At 42.3% G+C, this 20,690-nt stretch overlaps 1 protein-coding gene across 13 annotated transcripts in view; it reads right to left on the reverse strand.

Annotated features, from left to right (window-relative positions):
• Window positions 1-20,690, reverse strand: part of PRLR (prolactin receptor) — a 308,636-nt gene that overhangs the window by 221,774 nt on the left and 66,172 nt on the right. Inside the window, exon 1 of one of the 13 annotated variants that reach the window (XM_073343728.2) lies at window positions 6,213-6,372. The exons of 8 other annotated variants lie outside the window; for them this stretch is intronic. The gene's annotated coding sequence lies outside the window, so the exon portion shown is untranslated. Of the gene's footprint in view, window positions 1-5,749; window positions 5,799-6,047; window positions 6,373-20,690 lie in introns of those variants that run through there. 4 more of the 13 variants (XM_073343727.2, XM_073343726.2, XM_073343724.2 and 1 more) reach the window with 4 other exon arrangements.

Raw genomic sequence — 20,690 nt, forward strand, 5'->3', positions numbered from 1 at the left:
GATAGGGTTCTAGCCACCAAAAATTCCAAGTCTTGTGGCTAGAGAAGACACACAAACCTGTGGAATCTATTTGCCACAAAGCTCAATCCTTGTTCACAGAGCAAAGTTTAGTTACCAAAATGCCCTTATGAGAAACAGGTAAACCAAAATATAACTCTAAAGTTAATTTGCAAAGCAAAAAATTCAGAGCACAGTTTTGCTTATGAGTCTATGCAAATAGAACTGAAAGGGGTGCCAAATTCAGGTGATGTGTAATGTGTTGTGAGATGTCCTTTTGCTCAGAGACCCTTAAACTACTTACTGACATAGAAGTAGGGTGACCAGATATCCCGATTTTTATAGGGACAGTCCAGATATTCAGGGCTTTGTCTTATACAGGCACTTATTACTCCCCCCGTTCCTGATTTTTCACTTGCTATCTAGTCACAATACATGGAAGTGAGTATAAGGAAATCTAAATTGATGTAATTTATATGAGACGGAATTAGAAGAAGACATAACCATAAGTAAATTAAAGTAGGTAGAAGTCTACTTTAACTTACAGATTCTTGTACACTCCTGTTAGTTGCTTTTCAAGCTACAGGCTTCTCTTAAATGCTGGCCTCTCACCATTTAAGTTACACCTATACACAGGGCCTGGTTGTTCATTGACTTGCATCTTGTATAGTCATTAACACCTATTCAAACTCTATTCAAAGTACTACCATCCTGATTTGGCAAAGTTTTATACAGATGTAAATTTCAGAGTAACAGCTGTGTTAGTCTGTATTTGCAAAAAGAAAAGGAGTACTTGTGGCACCTTAGAGACTAACCAATTTATTTGAGCATGAGCTTTCGTGAGCCACAGCTCACTTCATCGGATGCATACCGTGGAAACTGCAGCAGACATTATATACACACAGAGATCATGAAACAATACCTCCTCCCACCCCACTGTCCTGCTGGTAATAGCTTATCTAAAGTGATCATCAAGTTGGGCCATTTCCAGCACAAATCCAGGTTTTCTCACCCTCTGCCGCCCCCCGCCCCCCAAACTCACTCTCCTGCTGGTAATAGCCCATTCAAAGTGACAACTCTCTTCACAATGTGTATGATAATCAAGGTGGGCCATTTCCTGCACAAATCCAGGTTCTCTCACTCCCTCACCCCCCTCCAAAAACCACACACACAAACTCACTCTCCTGCTGGTAATAGCTTATCCAAAGTGACCACTCTCCCTACAATGTGCATGATAATCAAGGTGGGCCATTTCCAGCACAAATGTAAATGTGTACACAAGGTGGAAAGCGGGGGGCGGGGGGGAAAATCAGCTCATTTAGACTTGTTTCTGTTCAATTCTGATTCCACTTGCACTGTTTTTACAGCACTTTACTTCCACTGACTACTCCTGATTTACATTGGCATAAAAGTAGGCAGATTAGGCTTAATTAGTCTCAGTTCTGATTTTGACTCACTAAATTAAGTGTCCTTGATGAAAGACTTTTGTAATTGTGAACCATAGCCATAAAAGCTATTTGGGAAAAGATGCGAAAGGAAGAAATACTATTTAACCTCCCCCCTGAAGATTTCATGGCTTGAGCAAGCTCATACATACCAGTGAGCTTCACATTCAAAATAAAATCAAAATCGAGTTGCTTATTGAATCAAGGCTACTTAAGAAAAAGACAAAACGGCTGGATTAAAAAAAAAGGAGCAAAAAGGATACAGAGAATACAAATACAAAAATATGTATACAAAAATAGGGAGAAAGATAGATATAAGGAGGAAAGAAAAGAAAAAAAAAAAGGTAGAAAAATCCACCCTGCTGAAAGCTGTGCCTCTTGTCTGTCCTGGCTGGTAACACTGCTTCTAAAACAACCAAAGGCAGTGAGAACTAATAGCAGCAAGAGAGGATAAAATCATAGATTCCAAGGCCAGAAGGGAACCACGGTGCCCATCTAGTCGGACCTCCTGTATAACACAGGCCATAGCACTTCCCTAAAATTATTCCTACAGCATATCTTTTAGAAAAACATACAAGCTTCATTTACAAATTGCAATGATGGAGAATCCATCACGACCCTTTATAAGGTGTTCCAATGGTTAATTACTCTCACTGTTAAAAATGTACAAATTCTTCTCAGTCTGAATATGTTTAGCTTCATCTTTCAGCCACTGGATCATATACTTTTCCCTGCTAGATTGAAGAGCCCATTTGTTTCTCATGTAGGTACTTGTAAACTGTAAATCAAGTCACCCCTTAACTTTCTCTGTGTTAAGCTAAATAGAGTGAGCTCCTTGAGTCTTTCACTATAAAGGCATGTTTTCTAATCCTTCAGTCATTCTTGCGGCTCTTCTCTAAACACCCTCCAATTTATCAACACCTTTCTGAGCATGCCACAACTGGACAGACTATTCCAGCAGTATTTGCACCAGTACTAAATAGAGAGGTAAAATTCCTACTCAAAATTCACCTGTCCATGCATCCCAGGATCACATTAGGCTTTTGGCTACAGCATCACATGGGAGGTTATGTCCAACAGAGTATCCACCATGAACCCCAAATTTCTTTGAGTCACTGTCCTGTAAGCATGGTTTGTTCCTAGATATATACATATTAAAAATATATGAAAATGCATAGTTAGCTTGTGCCCTGCATACAGAGCTTTCTGAATCAAGTGGAGTGCCCCAAGGGTCGGTCCTGGGGCCGGTTTTATTCAATATCTTCATAAATGATCTGGAGGATGGTGTGGATTGCACTCTCAGCAAATTTGCGGATGATACTAAACTGGGAGGAGTGGTAGATACGCTGGAGGGGAGGGATAGGATACAGAAGGACCTAGACCAATTGGAAGATTGGGCCAAAAGGAATCTGATGAGGTTCAATAAGGATAACTGCAGGGTCCTGCACTTAGGACGGAAGAACCCAATGCACAGCTACAGACTAGGGACCGAATGGCTAGGCAGCAGTTCTGCGGAAAAGGACCTAGGGGTGACAGTGGACGAGAAGCTGGATATGAGTCAGCAGTGTGCCCTTGTTGCCAAGAAGGCCAATGGCATTTTGGGATGTATAAGTAGGGGCATAGCGAGCAGATCGAGGGACGTGATCGTTCCCCTCTATTCGACATTGGTGAGGCCTCATCTGGAGTACTGTGTCCAGTTTTGGGCCCCACACTTCAAGAAGGATGTGGATAAATTGGAGAGAGTCCAGCGAAGGGCAACAAAAATGATTAGAGGACTGGAACACATGAGTTATGAGGAGAGGCTGAGGGAGCTGGGATTGTTTAGCCTGCAGAAGAGAAGAATGAGGGGGGATTTGATAGCTGCTTTCAACTACCTGAAAGGGGGTTCCAAAGAGGATGGCTCTAGACTGTTCTCAATGGTAGCAGATGACAGAACGAGGAGTAATGGTCTCAAGTTGCAGTGGGGGAGGTTTAGATTGGATATTAGGAAAAACTTTTTCACTAAGAGGGTGGTGAAACATTGGAATGCGTTACCTAGGGAGGTGGTAGAATCTCCTTCCTTAGAGGTTTTTAAGGTCAGGCTTGACAAAGCCCTGGCTGGGATGATTTAACTGGGAATTGGTCCTGCTTTGAGCAGGGGGTTGGACTAGATGACCTTCTGGGGTCCCTTCCAACCCTGATATTCTATGATTCTATGATTCTATGAATCATTTGGTATCAGTGCCATGTCCTTTTCACTATTTGCTGCTCCCCCAATTTGTGTGTCATCTGCAAACTATCAGTGATGATTTTATATATTCTTCCAGGTCATCAATAAAAATGTTGAATAGAATAGGACCAAGAACTGATCCTTGTGGAATCTCACTGGAAACATACCCACTCCATAATGAGTCCCTGTTTACAATTACATTTTGAGACCTATCAGTGAGCCATCTTTTAATCCATTTAATGTGTCATATTAATTTCATATTGTTCTAGGTTTTTTTTAAATCAAAATGTGATGCAGTACCATAACAACCTTACAGAAGTCTACGTATGTTACATCAGCACTATTACTTTTACAAATCAAACTTGTAATCTCATAAAAAAAGAAAGTTATTTTGTCAGGATTGTTTTTCCATAAATCCATGTAGATTAGCATTAATTACGTTACTTTCCTCTCTTTTAATTCTGTATACATCACATGGCTGATATGAGAGTGATTTGAAAATAAGAGAAAATTAAAAATTGAAAATAAAACTGGCTAAAGGAAATAAGGAAAGGACATCACATTTCTTGACCCATTCATTTGGAATCTCAGAGCATCTGTGCTTCTAAGTATACTCAGATCATACTGGACTTTTCTCAAGGACTTAATCCACAGATTTATGGAGTTCAACAGCTGTGATACTTAGATGATGTTCAGCATTACATAGGTTCTCACCTCTTGAAGCTTAACATCCCTACACTTTAAAGAGATTAGGGACAATGATGTCTTTTTGGGGACACTGTTCCTTAGTCACTTAAGTGGCCTAAAATCTCCCAACCACTTTCACCTTTGGTTTCTTTCCCCAAGGGTTTGAAATGTTATCTATGATGATGGCAACTGCCTTAGAAATCAATTTGTAAAACCAGAATTTCAATTTTAAATTTCAAGCAATTGTCAAAAATAGCACTGCATAGTAAAGACTTCTCATTTTGGTCCAGTACAGTATATTTCAGGGGTGATCAAATCGTGGGTCATGAGCCACATGCAGCTCTTTTACCTTTAAAATGGGGCTCATGGAGCCTCGTCCCTGCATTCTCCACCTACCAGATGGGGGTGGGGAGAAAGCTCAGGACCTCTGCCTTTCAGCGGGGTGATGGGGTAAGGGCTTCTTTCCAGTGGGGGAGGGGGAGTCTTGGTGATTCAGCCACATGGGGTGCACCTGCCAGGGCTTGGGGCTTCAGCAGGAGCAGAGCTGAAGCCCCGAGCTCCAGCAGGTGCACCCCAGCTCTCAAACTTCTTAAGATAGTTGTAAGCAGCTCGGAGGATCAGTAAGTTTGGTCATGCCTGGTATATATGATAATCAGAATCTTGATGTAACTAAATAAGCTATTTTTACAAGACAGTCAAATGTGAAAAGGGTAGCAAAAGAAAAGCATTGTAGTCACTGCAAAAGACAACATATGAAATGCAAGAACAGAAGCATCAAAACTTGCCAAAAATCCATAAATAAGATTTAAAAAAGAAAGAATTATCCAAGATAAGTTTGGCTAGTGCAAATTTAAATTAAACTCAATGAAGGGGGAAAAAATACCTAGAAGGGAAATCACATGATGTTATTGCCACAATCAGTTATGAGGCTGGGTCGCATGTTCGTTTTCCCACCATCTACATCAGACACATGATAATATCAAAAGGATAGGATTGTTAGCGTATCACATAACCAATAAAAGTACACTTGGCAAACCTACAGATAACTTGTTACTGATGCCTGCTGAGGGAAGAGGCATTTTAGAATACATGAGAGATTGAAATAAGATGGGTAAAACTGCTAGTATGAATGAGTCTACGTTAACACATATCACCTAGGGAGTAATATGTAAAGAACCTAAATAATCTTTAGTGTTGTGACTTACAGTAAAGCACAACAAGAAACCATAATCAACTACAGAGACTCCAACAAAGTAAAATTCAGTTGTTCAGCATTCTGAAACTTCAACCAAAAAGGAGCTTTTTATTGTGCCTTAGAAACAAAAATAAAACACTGTGAAGAGAAATTGAGACAATACTAAAGTGTTGGCGGCACTTTATCCAAACTTTCCCCTCCTTCTACCTCACCCACCTTGCAGAAAAAACATTCAGCATTTCTGTCCTCTCCCCATTGATTCCACTTGTATTTTAATTCTTCTTACTAGAAATATAGATCTGTAAATACTGAAATGAACTAAGATATACCTATGTTGCTACACAAACTTACTTCACTATTTTGTCTGTTCCAATTAACTCTTAAGAATTAAAAGGGTACCATGCTAAAAAGCAGTGATAATCAACTCTACTGCATTTCATGTTCTGCCTATCAGCATTGTTTCTTGCTATGCAAACTAACAAATTAATATTATTTTGTGCAATGAGACACTTACTTGTCTGAGTTTTGTCTTAAATACAAAATTATCCCAGAAAAATATTTCACTTACATACCAAAGTTCTAAACAAATTCCATTGTACAGGGTCCTGTACATTTCTCTTCTCTCTGGTTTCTTCCATAATGGTAATACAGTAGCATTTAAAAAACAAAAGTTACTTACAAAAATTGAGCCCTTTAATCCATCTAACTAGAAAATGCATTCACTTGTTTGAATAGTCCAGGTCTGACATTTAAATCAGGTACTTTGTGAGAGTATATCTGTGCATATCTCCCTCCCTACTAAACGGACACCTGCACGGTAAAGAACAGACAGATCTTGTTGCTTTCTGATAAGGTCACAGAGGCTTAGCTAGAATATAGCAATGCTTAATCCTCATTGGTTTTGCCTGCTGAGCACAAGGCTGTTGCCTTGACAACACAGCTGCAGTTGCTACGGCATCCACAGCCACATGTGATGTCAAGATTTTGGGATGGCCCACCATAAAAATCATTTACGTAATGCTATTTTCTAATCTTGTAGATTAAAAATGAAAATCAGTGAGAACCTCCAATATGTTCCCCCTCTGCCCAGATTTAAGCACTTAGCTATTATATATTTATTTACAGTAGTTTACACAATGTGCCAGGTACTAAACATGGAAGGCATGATTCCTGCTTTGGGGAGTTCATAGTTTGGTTATTTTTTGTAATTCTCTTTGAAGATATAAAGTGCTTTAATCTTCAACTAGAGATTTAAAAATACAGACCTTATTAGGAGCTATACTCAGAAATGCAACAATATTCTGGGAAGGAGAAATATGATCAATGATGTACCATATAATTTATGCTAAGGGCTGTAGCCATAGCCAAGAAGCGTATTTTTGCAGAAACAGAAATGTCTTCAGGCACTGATTAATAGCTACTGTAGTTAATATACTACTTCAAGGTTGAAATTCACCATAGTGTAGAAAGACAAGACCTAATACATTACTTAAGCTTTACCTCAAGACCCACATTAATCGCCAAGTCTTGGTCTCAATTAAATCAATGGGAGGTTTGCCACATGACTTCAGCATGACCAGGATTTGGCCCTACAAGCTTATGTGGTGCTAAAGTGACAGAGAGGGCCTTGTGTATCCCTTCTGTACTGGAGTCACTAGTTCATTTGGGAAATTGTTCAAGTAGCTCTTTTCTACTATTTTATTACTCCTCACTCCATGTAGATTGTCTCGTAAATGCTCAAAACACCGTCACTGATTACCTGACATGTTAAATTTCTCTGCATTTTATTTTCATAACAGGAGTGTAACTTCTTGCCAACTGAATCCTACAGGTTCCCTTCATTTTTCACTTGGACGTTCTTCCCCACTGCTCATGTAGTAATCCAGATTAAGGTGTTTTCTTGGCAGTAACAAGGATTACTCAAAATGCTAGATATACATATAACTTGTAATAACATCCCTAGTTGGGATTTAAGATGAGCAAATAACTGTATATTCATTTTCTCTGTTTATTGAGGCTACATTATAACAGTGTAGCGCACTCCACTATCTAGCTCCATTCCAGGAAACCCAGAGCAGACTGCTGGCTGATTATAAAACCAAGGGACACTAATAGCCATCCAAAATATTAGGATCTAGTGATGCATGGCTCACAGAAGTATGTGTGGGGGGAGGGGGGAAGAAATCTTCCATTGGTCCATAAGCCTTAGGCCTCATGTAGTGCCTTCTGCTATGAAGCAACCTTATTTCTAGTGAAATCAGCAAAACACCCCAAAACTGCTGCTGAGGCTTTGAGTGTGAATATTTCCACACAATTCTGTTTTGGTGCCCCTAGAGGGGGGAATGACTTATTGTAAACAACAACTAGAGCTACAGTACATGTGAAATGTGATCAGTATATTTTGGAGAGTGAATATGAAGTGTGTGCCCACAGAAATAGCCAGAGAATGCATGACAGCTGATCCAGAAAGCTTTATCTGTATTAGCTGATGTTTTAGGGTATGTAGTGTTGTGTCTAATAGAGGATATGTGCTGAATTAGGAATACCATGTTGTGTTGTCAGGGATGATAGTTAATGAGGAATGATTCCCAATTACAAAGTTTTAACTTATCAAAAGCTTGATCTCTTCAGCTTGCAATTCATACTTTTCTGTTAGATTTTGATAGCCCATGTGGACTTCATAATTCTCCTAAAGCCAGTATTCCCAGGGAACATGAGAATTATGAACTACTTAGACAATGAGGGTGAAATCCAGACTCCACTGACTTCAATGAGGCAGAATTTCACCCCGAGTTTTTTGAAATGTGTGTCAAAATGTGACATCAAAAATGAGGCAGAATATACTGTTAATTCAGAGGAGAAATTTTCTAGAGGTAAGATGGCACACAACATTATTCAGATTGCTTCTCAAGCCCACTTGTTGCTTGGCACCCACAGTACACTTAAGTTAATGGCACGCATGTGAGCCATTTATAAGGTGCATAATGCCATCCTAAGAAGAGAGCATGACAGTAGGCGAAAAGGGGACCACGAGTCTGCATCTAATGAATGTTACAGGAATGCTTGTCAACAAGGGGGCCCTAAAATTATTTTATGTCTATGCGCCTTTCAGCTGCTTTAATGTTCAAAAGTAAAAAGGGCCTGCCTACTTATTTGAGCTTTAGCCAACTGGAAGAAGATGACACAGAAAGAAATTTAAAAAGAAGCCTCCACCCACCACAGGTGCTTTGCAGGAAGAATGGCTGAAAACAAGATTCAGCAGCCCAGATATGTTCCTTGGAATTAATTAGCAGACTATAAAACCAGTTCTATGGTGTCTCATTGGCTTATACTAGCAGAACTCTTTTGCAAAATGTATTGCAAAGAACACCCTTGGCTAATAATTTTATAATTCACTCTCAGATTTGAAATGATCATATACTTCTAAGTTATGCTCTAATGAAAAAAAATGAAGCAGTAAGTGAAACAAGTATTACTGAAGCAATGAATATCTGAAGGCCCATGAAGCCAAATGGCAAATTATAATGGCTTCCTTTTCCCCACTTCCCCAGGTCGGTTGCCATTTCTTTAGATGTTATCTCTGTGAATGAGATTGTAAATACCTTGGAATATGGAGCTTGTCTTCTTGTCTGTAATGTACCATGTATATCAGTAGCTCTGCTGCGGCAGTGCCCCACCCCCATGCCAGATTGGACTGCAACAGGCCAGAGCGGATGCACAAGGTAGCTGCCAATCAGGGAGGGCCTGTTAGAGAGCCAATCAGGGCCAGTATTACAGCCAGCCAATCAGGGCCAGGGTAGGCCTTATATAAAGGCTGCCCAGGAAGGGAGCAGGCAGTCTTTCAGAGGGTGAAGATCTATCTCCTGCATGAGGAGACTAGCACCAGGGACAGTGCAGTGGGAGCAGGAGTGAACTCCCACCTGGTACCTGTTGGGCTGTGGGCCCTGAGAAAAAGGACCTAGCTGGTGCAAGGGGGCCAAAAGGGAAATGGCCCAGGGAGAGAGATGGACAAAGGGAGAGAAGGAGGGCAGGCAGGCAGGAAGGCTGCCGCCAAAGGGTCCCTGGGTCGAGACCCAGAGTAGAGGGCAGGCCTGGGTCTCCCACTTGCACTTCCACCTGGCCATTTGGAGTGGCCATCATGGACTGCACCAGACCCCTGCCAAAAGGGGTTAGACTCTGGGGTGTGGTTGGCCATTGTGGCTGGGGCGACAAGAAGGACTTCTGATAACACCAAACCCCTGGAAGGGGGTGAGACCGGAGCAGGAGGTGCTGCAGTGGTGAGTCCCAACCCTGTCACAAGTGGTGGAAAAGGCAGGCACTAGTGGTCTGCCCCTGATACAAGGGGCAGGGCATGCACTGTGAGACAGTTGCCCAGATCAGAGAAAGGAGAAAATGATGGAGAAGTTGGACTTTTATTGGAGGGCCTGGGTGGCCCAACTTGCCGAGCAGCAGAGAGGCTTGCTCTGGTTGCTGCTGGGGTGGGCACCCAGGCCCTATAAGAGACCAGGCACCAAGGGTGGGAGGCCAGGGCCTGGGCTCAAGAACTGTTTCACCTGTGAGCAACTGGGACACTTCAGGAGGGAGTGTCCCCACTGGGAGGGGGCAGGGTGGCCCCACCCAGACAAGGTGCCCCCTGTGAGGGTAACAGGGGGGGCCCTAAGCTTGTTGGGTCTGTGGAGAGATGGGGCACCTCAGGAGGGAGTGCCCCTGCAGGGCTCCCAAGGCCTGGGCCAGCCCAGAGGGAAGGGCTAGAGCCCAAACAGGCTGTGGTAGGGCTGTGGCCAAGGGAAGACACAAGCGGTGTTTCCACTGCCACAAAGAGAGCCACTTAGGGGGGCGCTGCCCCCTAAGGCAGAAAGGGGGAGTGTCTGAGTCTGAGACCAGCCCCAGAAAGGGGTGGTGAAACCTGGGGCCCCGAGGAGCTGAAGGGGAAATGGCCCAGGGGGGGAGAGATGGACAAAGGGAGAGCAGGAGGGCAGGCAGGAAGGCTGCCACCAAAGGGTCCCTGGTTGGGGACCCAGAGTAGAGAGTGGGCCTGGGTCCCTCCACTTTCCCCCTTGCACTTCCATCTGGCCGTTTGGAGTGGCCATCATGGACTGCACCAGACCCCTGCCAAAAGGGGTTAGACTTTGGGGTGTGGTTAGCCATTGTGGCTGGGGCAAAGAGGAGGACTGCTGATAACACCAAAGCCCCAGAAGGGGATGAGACCAGACCAGTGAGCACTGCCAGAGGGCAGTATCCTGAAAAGGACATCGCAAGCTGGGAGCAACGCACATTGAGACGCTAATCTAGGGCGAGAGATGGACAGGACACCACCGGCAGAGGGTACTCCGCATGAATGGAGCTAATTCCCAAGGATGAACAGGAGGCGCTGCGGTGGTGAGTCCCAACCCCATCACAGTGGCATCTTGTAAATTATAAGAAATACATTCATCTAGTCTGTCTAAAACCAAGGAGTGCTAGAAAATTCAATTCCACAAAAGAAATGGGAGTAATTTCAGACAAGAATCAAGATTTGGGATACTGGCCAAACTGAATTTCTCTAGCTTCTGAAATGTTTCCATCCCCACGACAAACCAGTATGAAGAGATACAGAAATCCAATCCAAGAACAACAAAGCTTTTGACAGTAATTAAGGATGAAAAGTGTTAATTTATATTTCTGAAAAATCCTGCATTTAACAACCTCATGATACAGAAGACTATTTTACTTTTACACTGCTTCAAAGCTCTCCAGTTGGATATCCTATGTATATGGTGAGTGTACAGAGCCAGCTAATAACGACCACCACCCAAAGAAGACTGGAACTCTAATAACAAATTTTAGATATTTTAAAAAAACTTGCTTTGATAAATATGCAGGTTTCTTTTCTGAACACTTCTCTATGCTTTTCTGTAGCAAACCAAAGAAAATTCATGAACAAAAACTTCATTTAACATTAGTTAAAGTTGCTCTCATTATAAACTAAACCATGGAACATTAGGAAATGCAAAGTTAAGGATTAAAAAGTTGCAAAGTCCTGAAAATACCAGAATGAACATTGGCCAATCAACTTTAATTCTGCCCCTGTGCACATGTGTTGTGTATAGTATATAATTATAGGCAGAAGTGAAGTTTGCTTTAAGAGATTAGCCCAGCATCACCTATGAACTCTATGGCAGAGGCAGGGATAGAATCCAGTTCTCCAAGGCAGCATTCAACTGTATTAACCAGGAGATTATCCTTTCTCTTCCTACATCTCCCGCCTCCTTCACTTTGCACCTTCCAGGTCAGTCTGCCTCCAAACAGTGCCCAGAGAACATATGAAGCACAAGTGTATACAGACTATCCACTTCCTCGTCCTTGTGTCCCATCCAGTGGTGGGCCTTGCTGTGATGTGAGGATCCCTGATGGGACAGTTTGTACTCCACTCTGGTCCCAGGGCCCACTAGGAATATTAGTTGGCATGGTGTGTGCCTAGCATGGTTCATGAATTCCCCCAACACCTGTCCTTTCTCGAGGGGCTCCAATCTGATGCACTGTAGGGAGATGTGCACCAGGAGCTGCCTCTCATCACAGAATCTCCTACTGAGATTCTAGCTGCACCTCTCTCCGCACCTCCTGATCTACACACTCCATCTGTGGCCCCTCAAAGTTGCAAGACCTCATCAGCCTTCTTCTGGTTCTCACTAAGACAGCCATCCATCACACCAAGAGGAGGAAGCTGGATGAGGAGCACTCTGTCACTGTAGGGTTTATTTCCAGTCCCTTGCTCAGTTATGCCTCTAGGCAGTGTCCACTACCTCCTTGGATGCCTTTGAGAGCAGTAGGTGCTATCCAGGGTTTGCTGCTTGATGATCCCTGATACTTTCAAATCTGCTGGGGGGGAGTAAAGAATCTGTCTCCATTTTGGTCAGGTGCCAGCAAGGTAATCTTAGGTTCTTAACCCTTTACAGGTGAAAGGGTTTTTCCTCTGGCCAGGAGGGATTTAAAGGTGTTTACCCTTCCCTTTATATTTATGACCGCAACATTCATACTGAACTTGGGAATCACTAACTTTATTTCCTAATTTTTTATGGTTTAGTTTACTAAGGAGAGCAACCTTAATTAACATGAAGTTTGTTAATGAATTTCCTTAGTTTTTAAATAGCACAGGTTAAATATTTTTCTATTTAAATAAAGCACTTACACATTTATCTCCAGCACATTTTATTGCTATTATCTTTGAGACAGTCTCACCACTCGGTGCCATGTTGATCAGTATATTGATTAAACTGAATTCAAAACAATGTTTTTAAATGCAAATTAAATTGTACTTTAAATGATGTACTGTGTAACAAGAGTAGAGACCTGTTTTTTGTTTTAAGGTAAATAAAGGCAGGTAATTTTAAAGGCACATCCCCACCAATTTGTAACAAGCCTATAAACAAAATTACAGCTCCTTTTCAGATATATTGTATCTTATTTTCATGTAACCCTTGAAAGTTACAAAATAACTTAGGAAAGTAACAAATTGAAAAGAGAAACCCAAAGGTGCACAGAACTTTATCAAAACCTATTCTGATTTTGTTACTGCTCTTCCCAGGACCTTTCTTTGTAAAAGTGGTATGCTAGTCTGCGGTAAATCAGTTATCCAAGGTAGCCATTGCAATTATAGCCTGGGCAATAGTGATTTACCAACGTATATGAACAAACTGGAGGCAGTAGCAGCTGATTATCTCTGATATCACAATGTTACTGTTCAGGCAGCAGCAAATGTGCATTGGGAAGTGGGGTACAGAAGCTTTCCACTATTCAATTGTCCCCAAATTTCTTGAAACCCCAACATACAAACCAAGTACACACTGGAGATCATCCCACGTGCATTAATTAGTTGCTGAAATTTGGTTCAGATTCTCATTTTACAAAGAAAGTGACTAAGAAGGTGAGACACTGAAAGTAAAGAAGTGATCTGAGACAGCTAATTAGAGGTGTTCCTAGAAGCAACACCTATAGGTAAGTTTCAGAGTAGCAGCCATGTTAGGCTCTATCTGCAAAAAGAGTACTTGTGGCACCAAATTTGTTAGTCTCTAAGGTGCTACACGTACACCTATAGTTAAAGTTGCCTAACCCATTCGCTTAAGCTCCTGTTTTCAGGAGCTTGTTTTGCCAAACTAATTGTTTGAACTGAAATTTCCCATGCTTTACCCGTAAATTAGATTATTTGGGTTTAAGGCCTGCTCTACGCTACATGGTTAGGTTGACATAAGCTGCCTTGCATCAACCTAGCTGTGGAAGGGTCTTCACTGAAATTTGGCTCCTGTTGTCATAAGTGCCTCTCTACATCAATTTAGTAACACCACCTCCCCAAGCAGCATAGAGTCCTGGTCAATGTAATTAGGTTGTCAGTGTAGACACTACATTGCATATGTCCACTATTACTGGCCTTTAGGAGCCATCCCATGCTGCCCCATACTGACAATAGTCAATACAAGCACTCCTGGTGAGGACAAGTACCACTGACACAATGAGCCACGTGTGTGCACACAGGTGATTTAATAACTGTAGTGGCTGTATACAGACAAATTTGGTCAACATAATTTTGTAGTGTAGACATGTCCTAAGTTTCAGCAAAAATGGTTCAGCCATTTCCAAGCATGAGGTTGGGGGGAAAATGGTTTTGTTAAGGATATTGCTTTTCCCCTGTATATTTCTTTAGAGAGTTCTTGTGCTGCCTGGGTTTGTAGCAGAACTTGACATTCGGTGGAGAGATAATCCTAAGTTTAGAGAAGTTCCTTTTGCTATGCATAATATAATTTAGCCTGATCTCAACAAGTTATGTCTCTGATACTCACCATTTGCATATGTTCAGTAGAGCTTTTTAGAAGCTTATATCTCTAAGCATTCTACCTGCACTGAGCATGCTCTCAGCCCCACTTACCTGCCATTTGCAATGAGTATACTCCTGGCTTGAGCTCCAGATGGGACAAGAGCAGTAGTCACCATGCCTTTAGTCCAGAGGCATATGTGTTGGGCTGGGAGCCATGAGGAGGCCATTTTCTCATTTCAGTTCTTCCACTTGCTAGCATTATGTAAGTGTGTGTGTGACATTGCACTCTGATATTATGAAAATGCAAATGAGTGTGAATATAATGTAACAAATATGCTGCATGCAAAAAGTCTCTTGAAAGGTATCCTTACAAAGCTTTTATAATCCGAGTGTGGTCATCCTATTTGTATGTATGTATCCTTGTATCTGAAACTAGAAATATGAAATATAACTGAGGGCCTATTGTAATTATGCAAAGTGTGGGCTATTAATGGTGGTTTGGAATCTTGATGGCTCCCATCAATCAGGACAATTGACTGTGGATAGTGCTGTTTGCTTTCAGGCCCAACATAAAACATGCAATAGTCAGCAAGCCATTGCCTGAAATTGCCTACTCACCTAATACCACCCAGTGTTATCTTAATCTCTTCTGAACAAGCTGATCAAGATAAAGAGCTACAGCTAGCTTCAACTAAACATATCCACTGCAAACATCCTTGACCCTTCCTAATTGTCTTCAGGTTGGGATTTGGAACAGAAGCAACCCTTGTCACGCAGATGGACAAGGGGCAAACATTCATATATTTCAGAGGAACAGCCGTGTTAGTCTGTATTCGCAAAAAGAAAAGGAGTACTTGTGGCACCTTAGAGACTAACCAATTTATTTGAGCATGAGCTTTCGTGAGCTACAGCTCACTTCATCAGATGTTTACCGTGGAAACTGCAGCAGACTTTATATACACACAGAAATCATGAAACAATACCTCCTCCCACCCCACTGTCCTGCTGGTAATAGCTTATCTAAAGTGATCAACAGGTGGGCCATTTCCAGCACAAATCCAGGTTTTCTCACCCTCCACCCCCCCACACAAATTCACTCTCCTGCTGGTGCTAGCCCATCCAAAGTGACAACTCTTTACATAATCAAGTCGGGCTATTTCCTGCATAGATCAAGGTTTTCTCACATCCCCCCCACCCCCATACACACACAAACTCACTCTCCTGCTGGTAATAGCTCATCTAAACTGACCATTCTCCAGGTTTAAATCCAAGTTAAACCAGAACATCTGGGGGGGGGGGGTAGGAAAAAACAAGAGGAAACAGGCTACCTTGCATAATGACTTAGCCACTCCCAGTCTCTATTTAAGCCTAAATTAATAGTATCCAATTTGCAAATGAATTCCAATTCAGCAGTTTCTCGCTGGAGTCTGGATTTGAAGTTTTTTTGTTTTAAGATAGCGACCTTCATGTCTGTGATTGCGTGACCAGAGAGATTGAAGTGTTCTCCGACTGGTTTATGAATGTTATAATTCTTGACATCTGATTTGTGTCCATTTATTCTTTTACGTAGAGACTGTCCAGTTTGACCAATGTACATGGCAGAGGGGCATTGCTGGCACATGATGGCATAGATCACATTGGTGGTCACCTGCACATCCACCAATGTGATCTATGCCATCATGTGCCAGCAATGCCCCTCTGCCATGTACATTGGTCAAACTGGACAGTCTCTACGTAAAAGAATAAATGGACACAAATCAGATGTCAAGAATTATAACATTCATAAACCAGTCGGAGAACACTTCAATCTCTCTGGTCACGCAATCACAGACATGAAGGTCGCTATCTTAAAACAAAAAAACTTCAAATCCAGACTCCAGCGAGAAACTGCTGAATTGGAATTCATTTGCAAATTGGATACTATTAATTTAGGCTTAAATAGAGACTGGGAGTGGCTAAGTCATTATGCAAGGTAGCCTGTTTCCTCTTGTTTTTTCCTACCCCCCCCCCCCAGATGTTCTGGTTTAACTTGGATTTAAACCTGGAGAATGGTCAGTTTAGATGAGCTATTACCAGCAGGAGAGTGAGTTTGTGTGTGTATGGGGGTGGGGGGGATGTGAGAAAACCTTGATCTATGCAGGAAATAGCCCGACTTGATTATGTAAAGAGTTGTCACTTTGGATGGGCTAGCACCAGCAGGAGAGTGAATTTGTGTGGGGGGGTGGAGGGTGAGAAAACCTGGATTTGTGCTGGAAATGGCCCACCTGTTGATCACTTTAGATAAGCTATTACCAGCAGGACAGTGGGGTGGGAGGAGGTATTGTTTCATGATTTCTGTGTGTATATAAAGTCTGCTGCAGTTTCCACGGTAAACATCTGATGAAGTGAGCTGTAGCTCACGAAAGCTCATGCTCAAATAAATTGGTTAGTCTCTAAGGTGCCACAAGTCCTCCTTTTCTTTTTGCGAATACAGACTAACACGGCTGTTCCTCTGAAACCCATCTTTATAAGGGGAGCATCCTTCACTTCCCCTGGCCCTCTCCTGGGTCCTCTATGTCCAGCTGTATAGGACAGAGACAGTGCAGGTAAGTCATCCCAGCCCTCTGTGGGCTTTGGCTCCAGCTCAGAGCCAGCAGGCATCTTCTGCTGCTGTGCCTCCTGCCTTCAGTACTCTCGAGTCCTCCGGCCCTGGCTGTCTTGCTGTTCTCTTTGAATTCAGCCTTTCCCCCAGTAAACACCTTCTACTTCCTTCCAGGACCTTCCATTGTCCCCTGAGCTCTAGCAGCTCTCATCTTCCCCTGACACCCACACAGGCAACTGATTCACTGGGTCCCTGTCTCATGGGGTCACTCCCTGACCTTTCATACCCCCAGGTGCTGCTCTGCCTTCTTAATTAGCCAAATGGGAGCAATTGCTCCGGTGCAAGGAGCCAGACCTGCTTTAATGAATTTGGCAATTAATTGATCTTTAACTATTCATGGTAAATAGGCCCAATGGGATGTTAGATGGGGTGGGATCTGAGTTACTACAGAGAATTCTTTCCTGGGTGTTAGGGACTTATTCTTTCACCCATTTACTTCCCTGGTCCTTCTTGCATGAAGAGAGAGCAACAATACCTGAAGTTCAAAGGTGCAAACAATTCGATGTTTATTGGGGTGAACTTCCAGCAAGCATGATTCCAGTTTCCTTCCTTAGTGTCCCCCTTCCCAGCTCTGACACCTCAGAGCCTTACCTGTGTCCCTGTTCCCATTCTTCCCCTTAGCAAAACATGATTCCAATTCCCCCCCCACTTCCTGATTGACTGCAGACTATGTAGTAAAACTTAAGTTCTGCTTAGCTATACATTAACCAATCATTTTACTGAAATTTAACTAACCAATCTTAACATATTGTAACATGATTATTTAACCAATTATATTCCACCACCTTAATTAGTTTACACCCAGCAAAATTAATTATACAGCAGACAGAAACAATCACAGAACCAGACAGAGACCATGCAAACAAACAATAGCAAAGTAGGAACTATAATGACAATACAGAAGTGAGGATTTCACAACTACATCTATAAAGACATAAGGGTTTCCCAGCTGTGTCTATTGATAAGTGAGTTCTTACTGAACAGAAAACTATCAAACTAAACTTCCTTTTACATTCTCTAGGCTCTTCTCTTTCTCTGAAGGTGATAGATCGGATCACCTTTCTAAGAGCCTCAGATTGCCTTATTTCAGTGTGACTAGTTTGAAATGTGAAGATGTGACTGTTTGCTTCCCAGCTTATGGCTGCCTCTGCTGCTTAGCCAAAGGCCCTAGCCTAAGAACAGGGCCTCAGACTGTCACAGTAAGAGAAGGCACTTAGAATCAAAATCACTGTCTGCCGATGTTTCTTTTATACTTCTATAACTAGCTAAATGATAAGAATACACCTAAATTCTTAAAGTATAGGCCTTTGCAGACAGGCCTGAATATCTATATCTTAACACTGGGTATCTGGCTGGTGAGTCTTGCCCACATGCTCAGGGTTCTGCTAATTGCCATATTTGGGGTCAGGAAGGAATTTTCCTCCAGGGCAGATTGGAAGGGGCCCAGGGGGGTTTTCGCCTTTCTCTGTAGCATGGGGCATGGGTCACTTGCTGGAGGATTCTCTGCACCTTGAAGTCTTTAAACCATGATTTGAGGACTTCAATAGATTCATAGATATTAAGGTCAGAAGGGACCATTATGATCATCTAGTCTGACCTCCTGCACAATGCAGGCCACAGAATCTCACCCATGTACTCCTGCAATAAACCTCTCACCTATGTCTGAGCTATTGAAATCCTCAATAGAGAGCGAACTGCCATGCCATGGCCAGCCACAAGGAAGTACCAGCGGTGAGTTGACCCCTTCACACTCACCTAGCCTGTTTCAAGGTTGTGCATGCTAGCCAGGCATATCATTTTGAGGGTTATCAGATGGGATTCTGCCCAGCCCATCAGGATCATGGTTTCTTGTGCTAGTCTCCTGCATGTTAATTTACGACACTTTTGCTGTGGTGTCTGCACCAATCAGCACTATCTGGTTTGTCCCTTGTGACCTAAAGGTTTTGAGGCCAATCGCACCATCCACAGCAGAAGGAGATGAATGTGGAGGGCTGCTTCCTTGATCACTACCTCAGGCCCAAAATTTCTTGGAAACAGATCCCCTTCAGAGGCGGTATTGGGAGAACTGTAACAGTCTTCTCTGTACTGCATCTCACTGTCACCAGCCTTCTGGACCCAGGATTCCAGGGTTTGAGGTACATCCATACTTACTAGCAACACCAGTCTAGAATCTCCGGACAGCCAGACTTCTGAATTAATTTATAAAAGAATTTTGCATCCCACCCAACTCTGGTTAAGATCAGGCACTACATCTTTTCAGGCCTGCCCTCTCTCTGCCCCAACTCCATAAAGAAGAAGCTACATGTACATTTTCATGAGAGTCTGGCACTGTTCCACCAGGAATTACCCTGTATCTCCCTAAATCCAGGGGCACAGTTCTGAGCTATCTACTGAGACTTCACAGGCCAATGCCTAGCCTCATTAGGCACATGAAGGCAAATCGCTGCCTGAAAAACATTTGATTGTAACTCCCGTCAATGGTAACTAACTTCATTTAGCCTGTTTGCTTGATCAACTTTTAAAACTTGTTTAAATAGAACTGACTGCAGCTGAAGCCTGCCCAGTTGGTTGATGAGGTTACAGTTAATTTCCACCTTCCTGGGCAAACTCTCGCAAGCCAAATGGGATGTTGTAAAAAGGAAAATAATAAAGAGTAGGGGCCTGATAAGGTGGCTTGATATAGGGGTTTACTAGGTCAACAAGGAACTTTGGGAGGTTTGGATGAGGTGCAAAATAGGATTCAAAAGCTGGTGCCAAACCCTTCACAGATGTTTTGGTAGGTTAAAAATATTTGTTTAAAGACTTATCAAGCTTCTTATAGTCTTTTTGGTGATAAAGTAGCAGATCCAAGGGGCACATCTAACCCATACTTTGATTTAATTCAAGTTTGAAACCAAATATGTATCACCTCCTATAATTGTTAGTACAAACATGTAGGCCAATCAACATACACTTGAATAACAAACAGCATTATCTGGTGATCAGTATTTGCATAACTCGTACACCAATGATTTGTGCTGCCGTTGCTGGAGGGAGGGGTTAAATAATGCAGCTGTTCCCATTTCCTTGTTCATTTTCTACTCACTGTGGTTCCAAGAAGAAATAAAAAAAATATGAGACACGCATTACAGGCATTAGATCTGTAGAAGAGAACAAAAATAACATGATTTTTAATAATTTGTGAGAAAAGAATACATGCTTTCCTGTGGTTCAAGCAGAGTATTAATCTTGCCCCTCAATCTTAGAGGAGCATAAATTTATATTCTGACATACATCTTACTCCTTTTGAAAAATTCTACAATTATTGGAAATTGAGGATAGCTTAGAAACTCACTTTTATACCAGTACATCTGCAGTAATGTTTCCTTTGATTTTAAGAATCACTTCACATTTTTTTCTGGTGCTGGATAACAGGTAGCACAAGACTCATATTTTCATTATCGTCACCTCTTAGTTTCCATTTCCAGTCACTGCAGGATGTTAACTCGTTGCAGACAGATTGCAGTTAGGTGAAACAAGGACATCATATTTCTTCTAATCTCGGATTTAGTCAATAAAAGTCTGTAACCAAGGTCTCTCATGCACATGGGATATGAAATGACCAAATTCAGGACAAACTGCTGTAAAATGGGGCAGACACACCCCAAACTGGACAAAGTTTGGTTATTCTCCCATAAGATATACCAAACCACAACAAAAGTAAATTTCTGATTCACCTCCCTGGCTAA

This window comes from Lepidochelys kempii, chromosome 5 (assembly GCF_965140285.1).
Source record: "Lepidochelys kempii isolate rLepKem1 chromosome 5, rLepKem1.hap1, whole genome shotgun sequence".
Classification (NCBI taxonomy): domain Eukaryota; kingdom Metazoa; phylum Chordata; order Testudines; family Cheloniidae; genus Lepidochelys; species Lepidochelys kempii.